This window comes from Humulus lupulus, chromosome X, assembly GCF_963169125.1.
Source record: "Humulus lupulus chromosome X, drHumLupu1.1, whole genome shotgun sequence".
NCBI classification, from domain to species: Eukaryota; Viridiplantae; Streptophyta; class Magnoliopsida; order Rosales; family Cannabaceae; genus Humulus; species Humulus lupulus.
This window is the reverse complement of record NC_084802.1, coordinates 220556814-220576748: the sequence shown is the minus strand read 5'-3', so window position 1 is coordinate 220576748 and position 19935 is coordinate 220556814.

The following is a 19935-nucleotide window of genomic DNA, read 5'->3' as shown; positions in this document are numbered from 1 at the left end:
ATGTGGTCTCAACAATATGTCACCGACATACATACAAATATACAATTATGCCCTCAACAGGCCAAGTTACCAAAACACCCCTGTAATGAAATGTGGACCCACACGCATGCATTTAACATCATATTATAATATAATTCACATAAACATGCATATAATCATTTAATGGCATAATTAAACAATTATGGCCCTCCCGGCCTACTAATCCAGCCATCAAACCGCATTAAGGATTTCAGAGCATTACATCCACCTTCTTTGCCCTAGGGAAATCTTTCTTGAGATGTCCAACCACCCCACACAAAAAGCATGCCTTTGCTTGACATTGTCCCAGATGGCACCTCCTGCACCTAGTACACTCTGGATAACTCCTCCAAGCCTCATTGCCTCCCTGGCGGCCACTCTGAATGCTTCGACCCCTCCTATCAGGACCAACAGTGGTAGAGGTGTTTGGGGTCTTCCTCTTCTGGTCATTAGGGCCTCCACCCATACCAGATCCCACAAATGGAGGCAATACCCTTTGAACATCACGTCAAGTGACCCTCCAGATCTTATTCTCTACTTCCTCATCGATAAGGGCTTTTTCAACAACCTAGGCATAAGTAGATGCCTCAGGCTCTAAAGTAATCCTAACATCACGACCTATCATAACATTTAGCCCTTAGACAAAACGATCCTGTCTTGCTGCGTTTGCAGGCACCCAATCAGGTGAAAATTTTGCTAGCCTAACAAATTTCAAGGCATATTCAGTCACTGTCATGTCGTCTTGTACAGAACTGGTAAACTCATCCACTTTCATAGCTCGAACTGCTTTATTGTAGTATTTCTTGTTGAACACATCTCAGAACTCATCCCAGTTCATAGTGGCAACATTCCGTGTTTGGGACACCACTTCCCACCAAATATGAGCATCATCTCGAAATATAAATGTGGCACAAGCCACTTTGTCATTACCTACCACCCTCATAAAATCTAGGATGGAGGTGGTTAGGCTCATCCACTACTCAACCTTGAGTGGATCCAGACCTCCCTCAAAGGTTGGAGGGTGCTATTTCCTGAATCTCTTATAAAAGGGTTCCCATCGATTCTTAATTTCTAGTACTTCCACAGGTGGCGTGGCCAGGGCAACATTCGTTGGTGGACCCTGTAGCCTAAGCTGCCTAATTTCTTCTTCCTACCTTTGTAACCTTGCTTGCATTTCAACAAACACCTATTTCCAGACAAATACAATAGATAGGCATCACACATACATCACAGTTATACATAATCCAAACACATTCGCATTAAACAGATATGCAAGGCGTGGTTATAACCACGTTCAATAACCGAGGCCAAAGCACTTATCTTATTATAGGTGTCGATTTTCTTACCTCGAGTTCTTAGTAATAAGGCAAGAAGATCCTGAGCACTATCCTTTCCTCCCGAGCCTAGCAGAAACACCTAGTCACAACACATTAAGGATATCCATCAAGAACTGAATCAATGGAGAGCTTCTAGTCCAAGCCTTACTCCTCCGAACCTCGAATTCCATTAAACTGGGTAGTAGAATCATTCCCGACCCTATGATTCAGTTTGCCAAGACCCAAGATGAACACATTCTAACAATACCATTTAGCATTGTGGCGCCCCACATCTGCGTCGTAGCTCCACACTTGGCCGAGAGGCCAACTTGAATTTCCAGGCATTTTGCACCGCGGTGGACATAACTAAGGGTCGCGATGCCTTATTTGTTAAAGAGCCAACCTAAAATATTTTCTCATTTTGCGTTGCGGCAATGCCCACTAAGGGTCACGACGCCAAGGCGGTCCGAGGGGTAACTGATATATCTCCCTTTGCATCTTATGGGTATTGTGGTAATTTTGGCTTGTGAGGGAAATTTGATAATTTATGATGATGCATATATTGATGCATCTTATGGATTTTTTATTTAATTTTTTTTTTATGATAATATGTGATTTATTTCATGAATATGAAAGGTGTATGTGTATGTATGGAAGTGTCAAAACACTATTCATTCAAGTATCAGGGGCTTAAGTGCCAAATATATTGGAAATTAGGGGCTAAAGTATAATTATGAATTTTGTGGAAGATATTGTAATTTTCATAAGTCAAAACTATTAGTTTAAGAGGAAATTACAAAAAATACTTGATCCTAATTATGATAGGGTTAGAATTAGGGGCAAATTTGGTTTTTTGTTTTTGGGGTTAGTATTTGCAGACTAAAGTAAAATTAGGATTAAATTATCGTATTATTGTCAGTCACTGTATTGATCAAAGCAAGGATTCTCTCAGAGGCTGAGGTCTAGAAGGTTGGAGAACTAAGAATCAACTTGAAGGTAAGATCCTATTACTCTTTACAATCTAAGTCATGTTTATGACAGTTCATGGAATTTAAGGGTAGATGATATGAATTAGTTGTTAGAATTTCATGTTTAGGGAATTTTAAGAATATGTATTAATTTTATAAACATGTTATAGAAGAATTAATGATAAATTAAGGACTGGTTTTGGCATATATGTTCATAACTTAGGAAGAATGAGTTGTATTGCATAAGAATTGTTAGAGTTATTGAGTTAGGGAATATTCATGAATTTTTAGTATTTTATTAATCTCTAATACTTGAATGATGATATAGAGGTATTCAAGATTAGAAAAATGCATAAAGAATCGTTCAAATCAGATTTAAATTGAGAGAGTTATGGCTATTTGAAGAACATTCGTGATCTGGGTTCTCCGTTGGCCGTGACTGCGCCGAAGGGGTAGCACGACTGCACTACATGCCCAGAAAGCATGGTTTTCCTCATTTTAATGGTTTTGGTTGGGGCTTTAATGGTATAGTTTAAGGGTTTTCTGTTTGGGGATTTTAGGACTTTCTTAAGGACACTTTAAGGCTGTTAGGAGTCCAAGAAAGTCTAAGAGAGATTGCATAGGTCTAATATGATGTATGGTCTCTAAGTTCAAGATTATATGTTGTTTGGCTTAGGACTTGCCGAAAGATACTTGAATGGAACAAGGAACGTGTTTTGGATCGCTGTTGGACTTGAGGTAAGAAGAGTGGTCACTGTAACACAGGGTGTGCAATGGGCACAAATGTTATATATATGTGATTTAAATATGTATATGTATGGTTAAATTATGATTTTTTCATGTATGTTATGACATTATGAATATTGCATGTTTATGCACGTTGTTGTATGCTTACGTTGATATGGGTGTGAATATACTTAAGCGGAGTTGCTATACCCTATGTTTATGTTATGACATTGTGTGGTTCTTGGTAAGATGTTGGGCAGGGTAGCTATTGGAACAGGTAAGGTGTCCGAGGCCCCGGAGGTTTAGGGTGGGATGTCACTCGCTACTATAAACTGTCAGAACTTGCTTATGTTGTTTCTTTGATGTATGCTTGTGTGACATGCTTACGTTATGAAAATGCATGCTTACGTTTCTCGTGCTTAGTAGCACACTTGACCAGATTAGCCTCAGCTTACGACCGAAATGATGTTGATAATACGTGTTATGATTGTATTGTGATATGCTATGATACGCTATGATTATGTGATGTTGTGATACGATGTAGTATGCTATGATTATGTAATAATTATGATACATATAGTATGTTATTGTATGTTAAGTTATACTATGAGAATGATGTGATACGATATGAATTTTTATTGAAGTCTATATATGTTAATGTATAGATTATGAGTAGTATATGACTTAAGTTGTGATAATAGAATAATATATGATATAGGTTGTCATAGTTTGAACTAGGATATATTGTATGTTTATGTTTTCTATTTGGGCTTTGGGATTGTGACCTACATAGCTCTTCTTGCTGGGCGTTAGCTCATGGGTACTCTGTGTTGCAGGTAAGGGCAAAAGCGTAGTAGATGAGGCGATGAGTTGGAGCAAGCTCGGTCTGATGTATGCATGTCGTGATTGGTTGACCTGGGGTTTAAAGGGTGCTACTTATGCATTGTTGTTATAAAAGCCTTTAACCTTTGGTTTTATGTTGTTTATTAAACATTTATTTTTACTTACAACGTGGATGTAAAACATGATTTATTTCAAATATCGATATCTTGAGTTGCATGTTTGTAAAATGTGTTAATTCATGATTGTTTTATAAATTTTTTGTTTTTCTTAATGAAATTCATGTAAACATTAATTTACTTAAATAGGGAGTATTTGGGTATATTAATGGGTTTTAATTCGGGTCGTGACTTTTGGCATCATAGAAATGGTTTTAACGTTCATGTAGACCCTCACGATATGCACATGAAGACCGAGAAGACTTGACTCATCGCACTATAATTTTTAGTTCTTAGGTTTATTTTTTTTTCTTTAGTTTTTTTTACGCTTTGCTACTGCTTGTCAACACAGATTTAGTAAGAGTAGACTCAATAAGTTGTATGTTTTTTTATGGTTTGTGTTAGTGTGATTGGAAGCCACATGTGAGGAAGATTGGGTTTTGTGAATATGAATTAGGGTTGAGTGGCGTTGCGGTTAACGCGTCACGCTACATTTAACGGGCTGCGCTACTTTTAACGTGTCACATTACATTCAACGCTCTGCGCTACGTTTAACGCATCGCGCTGTGTGTGTTTTAGGCATGATCGTGATGGTTTATTAGAGATATGTTGTATCAATTAGTGAGATAAGAAGTTAGGTTCTGTAATTGAGATGATATAGTTAAGCCAAAATTCAAAAAGATATAATAAGGATAGAAGTGGTGTCAAAATGATGTGTTGTCATAATATGGTTATGGGTAGCAAGTGTATAAGTGGTTAGACTTTATGAGATTGTTCTAAGGATAATGATTTCATTAGTTTGTGAGATTAAGTTTGATTATGTACATGAGGAAAGACAAGAAAAAGTACTAGGCTACTAGTTTGGTCATTATTGAGTAGAATGGCCTAAGGTGATTCAGTATGGTAAACAGAGGATAGACAATAAGAAAAGACTTGTTATAGTAGCTCGTTGTCTTTGGATTGGGAGTTAGTAAGAGCCAACTTGTAAGTATTTAAGGGATAAAATGCGCTAGGTGACACTAAGAGGAAGTTAGGCATGCGTATTGTGTGGTGATGCCACTAGGTGCCCTGTTGACCGAAATAGTTTGAGGATGGGCATAATCCTGTATCACCCTACACTTATGGTGTGTTTTTGTATGCGTATTATATGTGTTATAAATGGTTTTGCATGTATGCTTATTGTTGTTGTACCGCTAGCTTTTGTGCGGTTAGTTGCTAGATCTTTTGTATGTTTGATTGTTGTTTGTCAACAATTTATGAAGTCATGTTGTGTTTGGTTCAGCATGTCTTGGTTAAGAGGAGTTAGCCAGAGAAGGCGACCAGTTAGCTATTCTTGAGGTGGAAGGGATATTTTTCCGATGTTAAGGAACTATTACGGCTCTAGATGAAAGGTGAGCTACTCATTGGGCAAAGGTAGAGCATGATTGGAATGCCCTTGATATTATTTTGGCTGCAAGGACTATTGAATGCCACTCGTAATGGTTTTAGATTCAATGATCTCCAACATTTGAGAAGGAGTTAAGTTGTTGGGATATGAGGGACTGGTTGGCTAGATGGCAACCATGAACTAGTGACATAAGGACTAACCGATAGGAGAATGAAATCCTAATCGCGCTTATGATAGACATAGAGGTTTTATTTATAAATGATTTTGGTTCACGCTTTGATGCGGCACGAAAAAGCGGATGGGAAACCAACAAGTACTTGGTATAAGATTTTTCACGTGAGTTTAAGATGTATTATTTAGAAAGCTTAAAGCTTTAGTTGGAAGGTTTCCAAAGAAAGTTGGACAAACTAATCGAGCAGGACTGTCAAAGTTGGTTGACTCAACACAGGTATTGCCAAGAATCATAAAGGATTTGGTGGCGATAAGGAAGAAGGTACAAATTAAGTTCGGCTTTACAGGTGAGGCTAAAGTCTCAGATGTGGAGGAAATAATGGAGTGGAAAAGAGAATACACTATTAAGGACAACACAAATTTATGAGAACAAAGATGACCTGAAAGTTTGATCATGATCAAGCAAAGATCGAATGGGATGGGAGGCAGTGGAAAGAATCCCATAACGAGTGTAATTCTTCAAATTAAAGGAGTTCGCTCGGTAAGAAGTGAGAGAACCAATCAACGAAGAATGACATTTATGTATAAAAGAGGATTGGGCACTTCTATTTTGGAAATAATGATAAGGATGACAAGAAAGTGCGAAGCACTCACTACAAAAAAGACGGTAGACAGCCACAGGCGAATGAAGTGGACTAGATGAGGACAACAATTGATTGACATAGAAGGAGAGATCACCACATAAAGCACAACATAGAAGCTTACTACATGACATGATCGATACGACCACACGAAGGATACTCAAGAAATGGAGGCGTCACTTTTTCACATGGGATGACAGAGGCTACAAACATATGGAAGGATTGCACGAGATCATTAAGATTTCACTTCTAACAATAAGGATATGAAGAGTACATAATTCAGAGGATCAAAGAAGAACAGAGGAGCGTACGACATGGATGCACGAGCAATGGACAAGGACCTTTAGGGAGACGAGTTATGGATTAAGACTGCAGTGATTGCAACTGTTTTGGATGAAGCCGAGGCAATAGTAATATGCCCAAACTATTATTAGGTGAAAGGAAATACGATTATGAGAAAGGACAAAGATGTTAGTAAACCATGATATATGAACATATTTTGGAAACAGATTATACTTGGATAGTATGGAATTTTAAGACGGACTAACTTGACAAAGATGTCGGTAGTTTATGGATATGATAGGCGACATTTTTGCATTTTCAAGGCGTGAAGATATTCTAGACTCATTACAAAGGATTGAAACCCAGTGTAGGGAAGAAATTTGATTATGAGTAACATGTAGAAATGTTACAACTCATGGATGTATTAAAGTAAGATCAATATGGATGAAGGGTAAGGATTCAAGGTAACAAGATTTTTTAGTGATAAGAATGGATTTATTTATGAAATAACGTGGTTTATTTCTGTAAAACGACGATCATGATGAATTGATCTTAGATTTGGAAACAAAGAAAAAATTATTTAAGATTTACAGACTGCAAATTTGTATAGGATCTATAAAAGATTTAAGATTATCTTAAGGATTTGTGAAAAAGTTTAGAAAACAATGGCTATAGAGAGGAAGGGCGACTTAGACCCTTATTATCGAACGAAATGATAAGTGAAAGATAGACTCGTGTTCTAAGGGACTTGATACAAATTCAGTTTTTTATTGTATCAGATTATAACTTATGCATAAACAAGTTTATGCTACTGTTTAAACTAATAAGTGATAAATTTCAAACAACATCTTGAGCGGTGGGGTAAAAAAAGTTGATACCCACTCATTTGATTGGACACATTAGAAGCAAGGAATTCATAAGGGTTAGAAGTAAATGACTACTTCTGAGGGTTAATAGAAAAGCCACATACATGGATAAAGTACTTAGATGAGTATAGTGGAATTGATAGATTGCAAGATTGAGAACATACAGCAAGTACTTTTATAAGTGTCTTTATAGAAAATTATTGTAAGGAAAATCTGAAAGGAAAAATGAGATGGGCATTATGACCCGTAAGTGTTCCTTAAAGGAATTAGTGAACCTCTGACGTTAGAAGACGTTTATGATGGAATCTTTGAAAATATGTATCAAATGTAAGTTACATGGTGGCATGATCTAATTGTTAAGGGAAGAGGAATTAAGAAGATATACCTTGCAAGTTAATAAGGATTCTATACAAAGGGGCAAGTATGAAGTATACACATAAATGTTTTGGATACTAAGGAGCTGTAGAAAAAAATTCATGGATTATAAATTTGGAAATATTGCAACAGTTGCTGAAACATGAAGTAGAACTGATATGGATGGGTTAATACTAATATTGACAGAAAAATGTTAGGAATATCAAGTGGCAAATAAGTTTAAAATTAAGGAAACAATAAGTGATATAGTGAATATAACTAGATTATGGGTGATGTAAACCCAAAAATGTATTTGGGTGTATGATGGTTATAATTGAACGTGGCTATAGTGCTTAGCCAAGTTATATCGTGAGGATCCTGAGTAGTGGGGATCAATTATGATGAAAAGATCCTATGGAATTTTGAGGTCACAAGGAAAGGTTGAGTTGTTAGATGCTCTTGAGGTTAAGAGAACCTTGAGATGTTATGGCATAGGAATTTCGAGGATGAAATACCTTTTAAGGAGGCGATAGTTGTAATATCCGCCTTTGCATCTTATGGGTATTGTGGTAATTTTGGCCTGTGAGGGAAATTTCATAATTTATGTTGATGCATAAGAATTTTTTTATTTGTTATTTTTATGATAATATGTGATTTATTTCATGAATATGATATGTGTATGTGTATGTATGGCAACGTCAAAACACAGTTCCTTCAAGTATCAGGGGCTTAAGTACCAAAGATATTGGAAATTAGGGGGTAAAGTATAATTATGAATCTTGTGGTAGAGATTGTAATTTTCATAAGTCAAAACTATTAGTTTAAGGGGAAATTAAAAAAAAAGAGTTGATCCTAATTATGATATGGTTAGAATTAGGGGCAAATTTATCTTTTGGTTTTAGGGATAGTATTTGCAGACTAAAATAAAATTAGGATTAATTTATCGTATAATTTTCAGTCACTGTATCGATTAAAGCAAGGATTCTCTCAGAGGTTGAGGTCTATAAGGTTGGAGAACTAAGAATAACCTTGAAGGTAAGCTCCTATTACTCTTTACAATCTAAGTCATGTTTATGACTGTTCATGGAATTTAAGGGTAGATGATATGAATTAGTTGTTAGAATTTCATGTTAGGGTATTTTAAGAATATGTGTTAATGTTATAAACAAGCTATAGAAGAATTAATGATGAATTAAGGACTGGTTTTGGGATATATGTTCATAACTTAGGAAGAATGAGTCTTATTACATAAGAATTGTTAGAGTTATTGAGTTAGGGGATTTTCATGAATTTTTGGTATTTTATTGATCTCTAATAATTGAATGATGATATAGAGGGATTCAAGATGAGAAAAATGCAAAAAGAATCGTTCAAATTAGATTTAAATTGAGAGAGTTATGGCTATTTGAAGAACATTCGTGATTTGGGTTCTCCGCTGGTCGCGACCAGGCTACATGCCCAGAAAACATGGTTTTCCTCATTTTGATGGCTTTGGTTGGGGCTTTGATGGTATAGTTTATGGGTTTTCTGTTTGGGGATTTTAGGACATTCTTAAGGACACTTTAAGGCTGTTAGGAGTCCAAGAAAGTCTAAGAGAGATTGCGTAAGTCTAATATGATGTATGGTCTCTATGTTCAAGATTATATGTTGTTTGCCTTAGGACTTGCTAAAAGATACTTGAATGGAACAAGGAATGCGTTTTGGAGCGCTGTTGGATCTAAGGTAAGAAGAGTGGTCATTGTAACATAGGGTGAGCAATGAAGGCACAAATGTTATGTATATATGATTTAATTATGTATATGTATGGTTAAATTATGATTTTTTCATGTATGTTATCACATTATCAATATTGGATGTTTATGTACGTTGCTGCATGCTTATGTTGATATGGGTGTGAATATACTTAAGCATAGTTGTAATACCCTATGTTTATGTTATGACATTGTTTGGTTTTTGGTAAGATGTTGGGCAGGGTAGTTATTGGAACAGGTAAGGTGTTCGAGGTCGCGGAGGTTTAGGGTGGGACGTCACTCGCTACTATAAACTGTCAACACTTGCTTACGTTGTTTGTTTGATGCATGCTTGTGACATGCTTGCGTTTCTTGTGCTTAGTAGCACACTTGACCAGATTAGCCTCGACTTACGGCCGAAATGATGTCGATAATACGTGTTATGATTGTATTGTGATATGCTATGATACGCTATGATTATGTGATGTTGTGATAGGATATAGTCTGCTATGATTATGTAATAATAATGATACGTATACTATGTTATGTTATGTTAAGTTATGCGATGAGAATGATGTGATGCGATATGAATTTTTATTGAACTCTATATATGTTAAGGTAGAGATTATGAGTAGTATATGACTTAAGTTGTGATAACAGAATATTATATGCATTAGGTTGTCATAGTTTGAACTAGGTTATATTTTATGTTTATGTTTCCTATTTGGGCTTTGGGGTTGTGACCTACATAGATTTTCTTGTTGGGCGTTTGCTCACATGTACTTTGTGTTGCAGGTAAGGGCAAAAGCGTAGTAAATGAGGCGATGAGTTGGAGCAAGCTCGGTCTAATGTGTGCATGTCATGATTGGTTGACCTGGGGTTTAAAGGGTGCTACTTATGCATTGTTGTTATAAAAGCCTTTAACCTTTGCTTTTATGTTTTTTTATTAAACATTTATTTTTACTTACGACGTGCATGTAAAACATGATTTATTTCAAATATCGAGATCTTGAGTTGCTTTTGTAAAATGTGTTAATTCATGATTGTTTCAATAAATTTTTTGTTTTTCTTAACGAAATTCATGTAAACATTAATTTACTTAAATATGGAGTATTTGGGTAAATAAATGGGTTTTATGTCGGGTTGTGACTTTTTGTATGTGTTGTAAAATTTGTTAATTCATTATTGTTCATAAGGCTTGACTTATAAGTTGGAGAATCACAAGGCTCGACTTAAAAGTCAAGGAATCACAAGGCCCGACTTATATTTCAAGGAATCACATGGCCCATCTTATAAGTCAAGGAATCACACAGCTCGACTTATAAGTCGAGGAATCACAAGGCTTGACTTATAAGTCGAAGGTTCATTAGGCTCGACTTATAAGTCGAGGGTTGCAAGTCTCGGCTTATCAGTCATGATCGGCATTATGCATGCTGAGCGCAGGCCGATATGGATAGGCCACCCTAGGAGTGCATTATGCACTTGACTCGATTAGATGCCATATAAATGAATGGGAGTGCGACATGCACTTGTGTGACCCTATGGTCACTTACTGGTACAGTGTGTATGCTTGGTTTTAGTTATTACTATCAAGCATGCTGTTATATTTTGTTAGTAGATTTTCTTGCTGATTTTTTTTTTTAGCTCACGAGTGCTTTTTGGTGCAAGTAAGGGTAAGGAGATGCTTGGCCAGCCATGAGTTGGAGAGCGTTAGGGGCGGTGTGCACATATGGATTCTGCTTGACCGCCAAGATTGAGGTATCGCAGGGGGAACTAGAGTTGGAACCTGTTTTGCCACTTAGGTCGGCTTGTTTTGTATTCCGTGAGTTGTAAAAAAAAATTTAAACTTGTATTTTTGGATCTCATGTAAATACTAAAGTTTTCTTTTAATGGAAACGTTTATTCATTGACCAAGATTTTTAATACATGAACCCTTTGTGGCTTAATCACATGTTTTAGTCCAAATGACTTGTTTAGCGAGTCTAGCACTAATTTTAAACACATGTGGTAACCGACCCTAATTAGCAGAGCGTTACAACTTGGTATCAGAGCTGCCAAGGTTTAAGGGTTCCTGATGATGGACTGGGCATGTACAGTCCCCGCTAAAGACAAGCTCTACTCAGGGTTCGGTAACTATTAATATAGTTATGTGTGCAGTTGGTTAAATGAAATATATATGCCTTACCTGCTTGTTTAAATAGAAAGCATGAGCTATTCTAATAGGGCCTGGCCCTTGACTGTTGTTTGCATTTTAAAGATGTGCTTATTAGCACACAAGTTGCTTGTAAATGATGTAGGATTGCTTCTAGGCATCATTATTGCTCTTAAATGTCAAAAACGCTTATTATCATTGCTATATGTGCATGTATGTCGGGAGATGCTTATTAGCACCGTTAAATGTTAAAAAGAATGCTTATTAGCATCGCTAGCTGCCTATGTGTGCCAGAAAATGCTTATTAGCATCGTTATTGCTCTTGAATGTTAGACATGCTTAATAGCATTATGTTATGTATATGAATGGCAGGAACGTGCTTATTAGCGCTATTAATGCTTGTGAATGTTAAGAACATGCTTATTAGCACTTTGTTTGAACATGAATAAGTATCGCCATGCTTATTAGCATGATTGTATATGTGTGGGAGTATAGGGATGCTTATTAGCATTGACATTGCTTGTGAATGAAAAAGGAAGTGCTTATTGGCATTGTTATATGGTCATGCAGGTCAGGACACGCTCATTAGTGTTATTATAGATACAGGTATGTTAAGGAATGCTTATTAGCACTGTTAAATGTTAAAGAAAGGTCTATTAGCATCGTTATTTGTTTGTAAGTGCTAGAAAATGCTTATTAGCACTGTTACTTGTTTATAAATGGTAGGAAGTGCTTATTAGCACCATGTTTGGATATGAATATGAATTGACATGCTTATTAGCATGACTGTTGAGTGTGAACGTTTGTTTGTTCGGTCTTGGACTGTAGGGGCGACAAAAGGTTTAGTTATTACTACTTAATTGGCCGAATTGATTACCACATCAACGTACACGTTTAGAAGTATGCTTCCAGGATAGTAAGATCTGCAAGTCAGCTAGAGAATACAGGCTGAAAATGATCATCAAGGTCAGACCCCTTCGTCAGCTCCTGAGAACTGGCAGCAAGTGTTTGCTAACATGCAAGCCAGGTTACTGAGGCAGGAGGAAGAGATCCGCTTCCTGAGACAAAAATAGGTTCTGGTAGGGAACGGTCAGTCAGAGGTACCACCTATGATGGTGCTAACAGTAGAGCAGCCGCCAGAGGTTGGGAACAGATGGAAACCTTTTTATGAAAGGTTTAAGAAACAACACCCTCTAGTATTGGAGAGCATTGCAGATCCGGCTTAGGCAGAGCAGTGGATGAGTATGGTTACCACCATCCTGGATTATATGAGGATGGTTGGTAATGAGAAAGTGGCCTCGGCCATGTATATGTTTCGGGAAGATGCCCGAATCTGGTAGGAGGTAGTATCCCTGACTAGGAACATTAACACCTTGGATTAGGAAGAGTTTAGAACTCTGTTCAATGAGAAACATTACAATGAGGCAGTTAGAGCAGCAAGAGCTGAAGAGTTCAGTAAACTGTTGCAAGGGAATATGTTAGTGATAGAGTATACACTGAGGTTTGGCAGATTATCCAAGTTTGCTGAAGACTTGGTGCCCACTGATGGGACAAGGAAGGAAAGATTCCTTCAGGGGCTACAACTTATGATAGCCCGTGATGTTAGAATTACGACAATACTTGGAGTGAAGACATACGCTTAGGTAGTAAAGAGAGTCCTTACTACAAATGGCACTGAAAATAAGATCTGGCGTGAGAGTGTGGCCAAAATGGATACCGAGAGAATGGGATCCCCCTTTTATAGGATCTGGTAGGGCGGAGGCCTTAGTGACTAGAAAAGAAAGACCCCGGAGACTGTGTTTGCTTCTGGCCCTGATAGGAGGCCACAGGGTGTATAGGCTGGCCACTAGAGCGCCAACAGGAACTGGAGGACATATCTAGGGTGCACCAGATGTAGAAGATGTCATCTGAGGGAGTTGGTAGTATCCCAAAGATGGGTTAGATCACCATCAGTGATAGTAGACGATAAAGAGTTGTCAGTTGACCTAGTAGAGTTGGTTATGACCAACTTTGACATGATTTCCGGGTATGGATTGGTTAAGAGAAGTATAGGGAAACCATAGATTGTAAGAAAATGATGGTAACCTTTGAGCTTGAGGGTGAGGACCACTTTGAATCTGTTGGCACTATGCATGGACCCTGAGTCCCTATGCTTTCAGCATTGAATGCTAGAGATCTATTGCGAGGAGGTTCCATAGGATTCCTGGCCAGCGTGGTGGACACCACTCAGGTCGTGCAAGTGGGACCAGAAGAGACTAGGTTAGTCTGTGAATTCCTAGATGTGTTTCTAGAGGAATTACCAGGGTTGCCGCTGCAGAGAGAGACAAAATTTGTTATTGAACTAGCACCTGGGATAGAGCTGGTGTTTAGGGAAACTTACAGAATGGCCCTAGCAGAGCTGGAAGAACTGAAGGTACAATTACAAGAGTTGTTAGAGTTGGGTTTTATCAGACCCAGTTTCTCACCATGGGGTGCGCCATTCCTATTTGTGAAGAAGGATGGTTCTCTAAGGATGTTCATAGATTACAAGGAACTGAATGAGTTGACCATTAAGAATATGTATCATTTGCCAAGGATAGATGACCGGTTTGATCAATTACAGGGAATAGAGTTGCTGTTAAGCTAGGTGGTCAACGTTACGGTACAGTCTACACTATTGAAGGGAATAAAGGAAGGTCAGATCTGTGTTCCGATGGATACTGTGATCAGACAGGATATTCTGGATGAATCCCATACTACCTCGTACTCTTGCATCCCGGCACCAAAAAGATGTATCATGACTTGAGGACTTTATATTGGTGGCTGGGGATGAAGAGGGACGTAACTGAGCATGTGGCTAAGTGTCTGATGTGTCAGCAAGACAAGGTTGAATATCAGAGACCAGTGGGGCTATTACAGCCCTTGAATATCCCAGAGTGGAAATGGGAAGACATCACCATGGGTTTTGTGGTGGGATTTCCCAGGATGGTGGGTCAACGCGACTTCGTGTGGGTTATCGTAGAATGATACACCAAATCATCCACTTTTACTAGTAAGGACGACTTATACAATTGAGCAGTATGCATATCTCTATGTAAGAGAAATAGTACGCCTTTATGGAATTCGAGTTCGATCGTGTCCGATGAGCACACAGCTGAAGTTTAGTACAACTTATCATCCTCAGATAGATGGTCAGTCTGAGAGGACTATCAAGATATTGGAGGACATACTGAGAGCATGTGCACTGAACTTTGAAGGGTCGTTGTGTAAGTACTTGCCTCTAATAGAGTTTTCCTACAACAACAGCTATCGGGAAACCACTCAAGTGGCTTATTATGAGATGTTGTTTGGTAGGAAATGTGGATCACCCATTCACTAGGATGAGATGGGTGAATGAATATATTTGGGTCCTAAAGTAGTTCAGAATACCAATGTGGCTATCGAGAAGATTAGAGCTCGGATGCTCGCATCACAGAGTAAACTGAAAAGTTACTCATATCTGAAGCGTAGGAACATAGAGTTCCAAGTGGGAGACTATGTCTTCCTTAGAGTGTCACCATGGTAAGGGGTGAGGAGATTTTGGGAGAAAGGGCAAGCAGAGCTCTAGAATTGTGAGACCCTATAAGATCCTGGAGGGGATCGGGCAAGTGGGCCTATACATTTTCCTTACCTCCATGTTGTCGATCGTACACAATGTATTCTATATTTCGACACCTCAGAAGTATGTGTCAGACGTCACTCATGTATTGAGTTATGTGGGTCTGAAGCTTCAAACAAATATCTCCTATGAGAAACTACCAGCCCAGACACTAAACATGAAGGACAAGGTCCTGAGAAACAATACCATACATTTAGTTAAGGTATTATGGAGGAACATTAAGGTCGAGGAGACGACCTGGGATCGAGAGTCCAACAGGCGGGATTAGTATCCCAAGTTGTTCAGGTAAAATTTCGAAGATGAAATTTCTGTGAGGGGATAATTGTAACACCCCAAACTCCCTAATACGGCTTAGTGCCTAGATTAGGGGACCGGGAGGAAATAATTGAGTTAATTAGGTGCTTGTGTGTTATGAGCATGTTATTATGTGAATTGTATTATGATATGATTATGCTTGCATGTTTAAGTGTATTAAATATGCATGTGGGCTCGTTTCTTATTAGAATGACATTTTCGTAATTTTTACCCATTGGGGGTACAATTGTAAATATGTGTGATATATGATTTTTAACTTACTCGGCACGAGGCGATCCTAGGGAGCTAGTTAGCGAAAAAGTCATAATGGGGTAAAATACCCGGCTCAGAGTGAGCTTAGGGGTATTTCGGTAATTTGGTAAATTATCAGGGAATTATAGAGTAACGGGAATTAATTGATGAATATTGGTTTGATAGATTATTTGGGATTTATATAAGATAATTTGAGGTATCTTTGAGGTTAAATGGGGCAAGGGGCACTATGGTAATTTGACCACATGGTTTACCAATTAGGCTCACTCACGTTGAAGACTTTCCCTTGAGCTTTGGGAGCCCTTCTCTTTGAATAACACACAAGGAAGTCCAAAGCTAGGCCAAGGAGTTGATTTTTGGTAGAGATTGAAGGGGGATCCTTGTGGATTAATAGCTGGGTTTGGGACTTAAGGTTACTAAGGTCATCATCAACCTCAGGAAATTTGAAATTCAGTGGTGAGATTTCCTTGTTTTGATATTAAAATGGTGTTCTTGAGAGTTTATGATTTTTGATTCTTAGTTTAAGGTTCTAAATGTGTTATGATGGCTTGAATGGTGGGTTTTATTGCCTAGGCTTAGTATAGTTTATGTGGCTGGAATTTCGTTGGAAACGTTGTGTTGAGTTGGATTTGAGGTTTGGAATTCATTGGAAATTGCAGGGTTTCGATTTGGGGAAGAACACTTGTGTTCTGGGCAGATTTTTTGAGTTCTAGCGACCTAGAGCGACCGCGTTGGTGTCCCAGAAAGGGGGAAATTGGATTCCAATTTAGGGGCTCAAGTTGAGGGGTACGACCCCGCCAAGGGTAGGCGCGACCGCGCCAAAGGCCCTAAAATGATGCAATGCTGATTTTAGGGCTAGGCCCGGGGGCTCGGGGAATCTAACTTAGGAGCCCACTTGAGGGCTGGGAGACATTTCTAGCGCCCCGTTAACTGAGAACCATGGTTTTAAAAGTTAGATTTTGGTTTGGAACTAGAGTTCTGGGGTTAAGTCCTAATGAACATATATGTGTGTTGTGACTATGGTTTTCACCAGGCTCGGGTCAAGATTAGCGTTTGGGGTCATTTCATTATTCACACGGGGATCTAGGTAAGAAAACTGCACCTGATGCATGAGATACATGAATAGGGCTTGACCCCACTGTCAAGTGTATTATGATTAGGGCTCGACCCCACTGTCAAGTTAATTATGATTAGGGTTCGCCCCCACTGTCAAGTGTATTATGATTAGGGCTCGACCCAATTGTTAAGTGTATTATGATTAGAGCTCATACCCACTGTCAAGTGTATTATGATTAGGGCTCGACCCAACTGCTAAATGTATTATGATTATGGCTCGGCCCAACTGTTAAATGTAATATGACTGGGGCTCAGCCCAACTGTTAAATGTAATATGACTTGGGCTCGTCCCAACTGTTAAATGTAATATGATTAGGGCTCGGGCCAATTGTTAAATGTAATATGATTAGGGCTCGACCCAACTGTTAAATGTAATATGCATGTGTATACCTGTGTAAGTACATTATAATGTGTTGTATTTATGTATGATAAGGGTAATATATGTATGTCTGTTCTTGACTAGGAGGCTCGACTTATAAGTCGGAAGTCTGTCAATTGTGGGGCTCGATTTATGAGTCGAGGGGTTTACAAGGCCCGACTTATGAGTGAAGGAATCACAAGGCCCGACTTATAACTCAATGGTTCATAAGGCTCGGCTTATAAGTCCAGGAATCACAAGGCCCAACTTATAAATCGAGGAATCACACGCTCAACTTATAAGTCGAGGGATCACAAGGCCCAACTTATAAGTCGAGGGTTCATAACGCCCGACTTATAAGTCGAGGATTATCAGTCATGATCAGCATTATGTGCGCTGGGCGCAGGCCGATATGGATAGGCCACCCTTGGAGTGCATTATGCACCTGACTGGCTCGGATGCCATATCAATGAATGGGAGTGCAACACAAACTTGTGTGACCCAATGGCCACTTACTAGTACAGTGCGTGTGCTTGGTTTAGGTTATTACTGTCAAGCATGTTGTTATATTCTGTTAGTAGGTTTTCTTGTTGAGTGTTTTGGCTCACGGGTGCTTTGTGGTGCATGTAAGGGTAGGGAGGAGCTTTTCCTGCCATGAGTTGGAGAGCGTTAGGGGCGGTGTGTACATATGCAGTCTTCTCGACCACCACGACTGAGTTATCGCATGGGAATCTAGGGTTGGACCCTATTTTGCTGCTTTGGTCGGTTTGTTTTGTATTCCTTGAGTTGTAAACAAATTTTTAAACTTGTATTTTGGGATCCCATGTAAAGACTAAAGTTTTCTTTTAATGGAAACGTTTATTCGTTGTCTAAGATTTTTAATACATGAACCCTTAGTGGCTTAATCACATGTTTTAGTCCAAATGACTTGTATAGTGAGTCCAGCACTAATTTTAAACACGTGGTAACGGACCCTAATTAGCAGGGCGTTACATGGTCAGTTTATCTACTATTGTCCAGGCAGAGTCATGATATTTTGTTGTCCTAGGTAACCCTACAAAAAAATCCATTGCTATGTCTTCCCACTTCCATTCTAGAATATAAAGTGGCAGTAGCAACCCTGCTAGTCTTGATGTTCTGCCTTCACTTGCTGACAAGATAGGCATTTGGCGACAAACTCAACGATATCTTTCTTCATCCCCAGCCATAAAGTTCAAAGTCTTTAGCACCTGGTACATTTTTGTAGATCCCGGATGTAAGAAATAGGGTGTCGTATGCGCCTCCTTCATAATTCTCATCTTAATCTCATCTTAATTAGGAACAAAGATTATATCCTTGTATTGTAGTAACCCTCCCTTGGACATAGAGAAGTCATCGTCACCATTTTCTTGTACCAAAGCCTTTTGTTTCACTGATCTAGCAAGGTGGACTATAGGGTGAGATTCGCTAGGCTTCCTATCACCAACTCTATTCCAACACTTATAATCTCTTTCTACAATGGTGTCTCTATTGTACTCAGTGTCGAGACATTTCCATGTCCCCGCCTGCTCAATGCATCAGCCAATATGTTGGCCTTGCCTGGGTGGTATAGAATTTTGCAATCATAGTCTTTTACTAGTTATAACGACATTTTTTGTCTCATATTCAACTCTTTCTGAGTGAAGAAGTATTTTAGACTTTTATGATCAGTATAAATTTCACACTTTTCTCCATATAGGCGGTGTCTCCATATATATTTAGTGTGAAAACTACTGCTGCCAGCTCCAGATCATGTGTAGGATACCTCTGTTCATATTCCTTGAGTTGTCTTGAGGCATAAGCCACTACCTTTCCATTTCGGCACGCATCCCAACAAATTCTTAGATGCATCACAATACATCATGAATTTTCCCTCTTCGGTGGGCACACAAAGAATAGGTGCAAATATGAACTTGTATGTCATAGTCTAAATGCTCTCTTCACATTTTGATGTCCAGGTGAACTTCTGGTGTTTGCGGGTCAGATTGGTCAAGGGTGTTGCTATCTTAGAAAATCCCTTAACATACTTTTGATAGTAACTCGCTAGTCCTAAGAAACTTCAGACCTCGGAGGCAATCTTGGGTTGGGGTAAGTCTCTTATGGCCTCAATCTTAGTTGGGTCCACTGATATTCCATCTTTGCACACTATATGCCCTAAGAATTTTACTTACTCAAACCATAATTCACATTTAGAAAAATTAGCATAGAGCTGATGTTCTCGAAGTCTTTTGAGCGTCAGTCTCAAATGCTCTTCATGATCTTCCTTAGTCTTAGAGTATATTAGGATGTCGTCTATAAACACAACTACAAACTTGTCCAAGAAGTCCTCGAATACTTTGTTCATCATATCCATGAATGTCGAAGGACCATTAATCAATCCAAAAGACATCAGTAAAAACTCATAGTGCCCATAGCTAGTTTAGAATACCTTCTAGGGAATATCTCCCTCCTTCACCTTCAACTACTAGTACCCAGATCATAGATCAATCTTGGAGAACATTGCTGCCCTTTATAGTTGGTCAAAAAGGTTGTCTATCCTAGGCAAAGGATACTTGCTTTTTATTGTGACCTTATTGAGTTCTTGGTAATTGATGCACATTATCATACTCCCATCTTTCTTGTTTACAAAC